The 5,124-nt window shown below is 30.1% G+C and overlaps 1 pseudogene; it reads left to right on the top strand.

Annotated features, from left to right (window-relative positions):
• Window positions 1-1,700: 1,700 nt before the first annotated feature.
• LOC145065548 (CBL-interacting serine/threonine-protein kinase 6 pseudogene) lies at window positions 1,701-3,394 on the top strand (annotated as a pseudogene).
• Window positions 3,395-5,124: the final 1,730 nt, after the last annotated feature.

Raw genomic sequence — 5,124 nt, 5'->3', positions numbered from 1 at the left:
GTTTCTGCAATAAGTTAATTATTTTTGTATTATTTTACTTAAGATTTAAGATATCTATATTTATTTATTTTTCTTTTATTTAAGGTGGTCAATTATTAATCTCATTACATCTCCAAAATAAAATAAAAAACCTAAAAGGTAGATCTCATAAATTTTTATTACTAGGTTGGTGATTTTAAATAAAAAAAAACCTTATAATTGATCATATAGATGTTGTGAATAAACGCCTATAATCATATCAATCGTATTATCTTTATATCACTTTTAATTAACTAACACACATCATCAAACATAGACAAGAAGAAGACGAAACAAAAAACAATCGATGGAGAATTTGGAAATCGTTAGTTTTATGTTTAAAGTAGATGATTCGACTAATGTTTGATTAATCAATATCATTAATATTATATACTTATATTTATTTGTGTTGCAGTGTAAATAATTAAATAGCCTCATGTTTAGTTACTTGGACAAATTTATTTCATTGTTCTTTCAAGTTTGTAGACGTGTCACCTAACCACAATTGCCTGAAATTTGCAACCGAACACCTATGAATATAAGACGAATTACCATCGTTGGATCATCACCTATAAGATCCACCGGATAATATTGGTATATGCTATTTTGTTTCTAAAAAACATTACACATTAAAATTCAATAATAAAATATCATTTGTAACATAGAAGAGCATTAGGTAAATATTATTTTAAATAATCGTCAAAAATTAATCCTTTTTGCTGTTTTTAAGTAAAATGCATTTCATAATTAATTATGGAAATATTCTTATAATTAATACAATTCACGTAATATTGGATTGCAATACATTTTAGGTTAATATGGAATACATTTCTTATGAAGATTATAAATGAATTTCATATTTAATTATGGAAATATTCTTTATAATTAATACAATTCATATTTAATTATGATAATATTTATAATTAATTAATGAAAAATTAATACCTTTTTTTATATATGTCCTGACGACACATGGTAGAAAATCCCTTAATTATTATATATGTATAATAATTCAATCAATAAAAATTTATTCATTATAAATGATAAATTATAATAATTCAATCAATAAAAATTTATTCATGATAATATTTATAATTAATTAATGAAAAATTAATACCTTTTTTATATATGTCCTGACGACACATGGTAGAAAATCCCTTAATTATTATATATATATATATAATAATTCAATCAATAAAAATTTATTCATTATAAATGATAAATTATACATGTAGTTTGGCAAAAACTAAAATAACATACATAACAGTAAACAGTCAATATAAAATACATGGTAACATTTTTTTAACCTTAAAACGTTTCACTGTAAGCTTTATATTTCTTTTGGGATGCATAAGGTTTAATTTTTGTCTTATTATATTAGCATAAAAGTTAACAATGTTATGATGTTATCTATTAGGTAAGCTAAATAATAGAGTAAAAAAAAATATTGTAATAATAAATGATTGTTTTGATTTATAAAATATTACTTTCTAATATTTAGGAGGATAACTATTACAAAGTGGAAGAAGTAAGCCACATACGTCTGAAAAGCGAACTACTTAATTTCGTATAAAAAACGTTTGCCTTTTTTAACATTACAAGATCAAGCACAGCCGTTGGATCACAGGGGTAAATTCGTCATTCTATATTCAGAAACCGCCTATATAACGGTATGTTCTGTCTTCTTTACGAAAAGAGTAGGCACACCGGAATAACATACTTGTTTTTTCAACCTGCAAAACCCTAGAAATCACACAAAATCCCAAATCTCTTTCACGAGATATCGAGAATCTGCTAAGGGAATGCAGAGAGATGAGAGGAGATTTGCGGCTGTCTAACCGTGGACGGGTTAAAAAATCCACCGGCGGCAGAACTTGCCACCGCAAACACGTGGAGGACGGGTGAACAACGAATTGCTGTAGTTGTAGCGTTCAATTAATCGTATTTCGTATATTTTTTTCTCTAATCGGAGAATTAATTTGACGAATTGATGGCGATGGAGGATAGAAACAACGGTGTGCTACACGGGAAGTACGAGCTGGGAAAACAATTAGGGCACGGAACTTTTGCGAAGGTGTATCACGCGAGGAACTTGCAGACTGGTAAGAGTGTGGCGATGAAGATGGTGGCGAAAGATAAGGTGATTAAGGTCGGTATGACGGATCATATACAGCGAGAGATTTCGGTTATGAAGATGGTGAGGCATCCTAACATCGTTGAGCTTCATGAGGTTATGGCGAGTAAATCTAAGATTTACTTCGCCATGGAGCTCGTTAGAGGCGGCGAGTTGTTTTCTAAAGTCGAGAAAGGGCGTCTGCGAGAGGATGTTGCTCGGAGTTACTTTCAGCAGCTCATCTCCGCCGTCGATTTTTGTCACAGCCGAGGGGTATACCATCGAGATCTGAAGCCAGAAAATTTATTGTTAGACGGCGAAGGCAATTTGAAAGTGACCGATTTCGGCCTCAGCGCACTTTCCGATCATCTCCGGCAGGATGGATTATTACACACAACATGTGGGACTCCGGCGTATGTCGCACCGGAAGTAATTGGGAAAAAAGGTTACTCCGGCGCGCAAGCCGATATCTGGTCCTGTGGAGTCATCCTTTACGTCCTTCTCGCCGGATTTTTACCTTTTCAAGACGAAAACATCGTTGCGATGTATAGGAAGATTTACAAAGGAGATTTCAAGTGTCCGCCATGGTTTTCATCTGACGCACGTCGATTAATCGTGAAATTACTCGACCCAAATCCAAAATCTCGAATCACAATCTCAAAAATCATGCAATCAACCTGGTTCAAGAAGGCGACGCCGAAGAAACCCAACTTTTCAGGCGAAGATGAAGGTATGCATCTAAAGGGAAAAGAAGGCGAGTCACTGAATGCATTTCACATAATTTCATTATCGGAAGGATTTGATCTGTCTCCGTTGTTCGAGGAGAAGAAGAGGGAGGAGAAACAAGAGATTAGGTTCGCGACAATGAAGTCGGCAGGGGCGGTGGTGTCGAAGCTGGAGGAGGTGGCGAAGGCGGTGAAGTTTAGCGTAAAAAAGAGTGGAGACGAAAGCAGTTTAAGGTTGCAGGGACTTGAGAACGGAAGGAAAGGGAAATTGGGGATAGCGGCTGACATCTTCGCGGTGACGCCGTCGTTCTTGGTGGTGGAGGTGACGAAGTCGAGCGGCGACACCCTGGAGTACAACCAATTCTGCAGTAAAGAGCTCCGGCCGGCGCTTAAGGACATCGTCTGGACGTCGCCCGCCAATCACTCTACTCCGGCCTGAATCAACTTGATTTAATTTGTAAAATATTATTTAATTGTTGGTTCAAATTATTACCCGAGATTATCTATGAAATAAATGCTACTTTGAATTGATAAATAAGTTTTAATTCAGTTTTTTATGCTTAATACTTCAATAGTGTCAAAGGTATTTTGGTGCTTATTTTGGCATTAGCATGCAGCAGTGTGGGACTGACTGTTTATTTAAAACAGTATAAAAATGTTTATTAATTTATCTGGTATTAAAAATGATTTTTTTTAAGTATCTGAATTAACTTATCTGATACATACCTGGGTACGTAATAAGTAGATAAGTTTTCTTTTAGTTTTTGCAAATTCAGTTTATTCATATAAAATGATTGATAAAAGCATCTTAAATATACGTGTATAAAACTATGTATAGTTATGATAAGATTAACTAGTTGTGAAACCCGTATATTATACGGGTTAATTAAAACATAATGTTAAACAGGAGCGATTAAATGAAGAGTTTATTTGAATTTGAAATATGAAATAAGTGAAAACTATGAAAAAAAAACATGCAAAAAATAAATTAATTAAAATTATGTGTTTAATTGTTAGACCCGTATACTAAACGATTTATTCTAATAAAATATTAAATACAAATGTTTAAATTATAAATTTATTTGAAATTGAAATTGAAATTTCAAATTTGAAATTAATAGTTATTATAGTAGATTTAATTTATGGAAACTAAATTAAAGATATAATGGAAATGAATAATTAAGTAATTGACAAGTGGAAAATAAATATATTTCAAAATTATGACAAAATGACATGTGACCAAATAAATAAGAGAATGACACGTGGCAATAGCATTTTCATTTATTAGGGTAGATATGGTAATTTGTTTAAATAAGTTATAACTTGTTTTTAGGTAAGTTGGAAATTTATTATTTAAGTAAATAATTTTTTGTTTATTTTTTTTTCCAAACTTATTATCTAATATGATACCATAATAAGTTAATAATCACTCTTAATAAGCAAATCCCATATACTTGTGTTTTTTTGTTTTAATTAAGGAAATATATTTATTTTAATTATTGAGAGTTTATATTATTTTTTCTATGAAAAATATGTACAAAATGTAATTGATAATATATTTGTAACTTATTCATTTTAACCCTTCTATTTTTTTATGACAACCTATCACATCTTTAAATTTAAAACAAAAACGTCAATTAGAAGATATATATATATATATATATATATATATATATATATATATATATATATATATATATATATATATTTTGCAATTTATATGTGAAAAAAGACCTTATAGCGGCTTACAAAAAGAAAAAAATATATATACTATATTTTTTTCGGCCTAAATCAACTATATATGTTTTGTTAAAATACTAATAATTGAGTCCATGTTTTGTTACGAGCTTTACGTGTTTTTGTTTCATATTATTAAAGTGTAGGAGAGAAATCATATTATACATATTATGTTATAGGGACATGGGATAAACTAGAAAATTTTAAAAATGAAAAGGCAAAAATGATATTTTATAAAATTGAAGGTGCATGGGCGGAAGTGATTTTATAAAAATAAAGGGATCGAAATTATGATTTTACAAAACAGATAGGTTGCAAGTGACGAATTATTTTAAATTGAGTGATAAAAGATGAACAGCTTAAAATAATATTTTATAAAGTTAAAGATTGAGGTGTGATTAAAAGTATATTGATAATAAATATTATTTTATAAAATAAAGGAATGATAACCATGGATTTTACAATGGATTTTACAAAGTTGTGGAGCTAAAGTTACATTTTATTACTCATTGATATGTATCTTGTGCATTA

This window comes from Lactuca serriola, chromosome 8 (genome assembly GCF_051521515.1).
Source record: "Lactuca serriola cultivar US96UC23 chromosome 8, Lser_US96UC23_V15, whole genome shotgun sequence".
Classification (NCBI taxonomy): Eukaryota; Viridiplantae; Streptophyta; class Magnoliopsida; order Asterales; family Asteraceae; genus Lactuca; species Lactuca serriola.
This window is presented reverse-complemented; position numbering and strand designations above follow the sequence as displayed.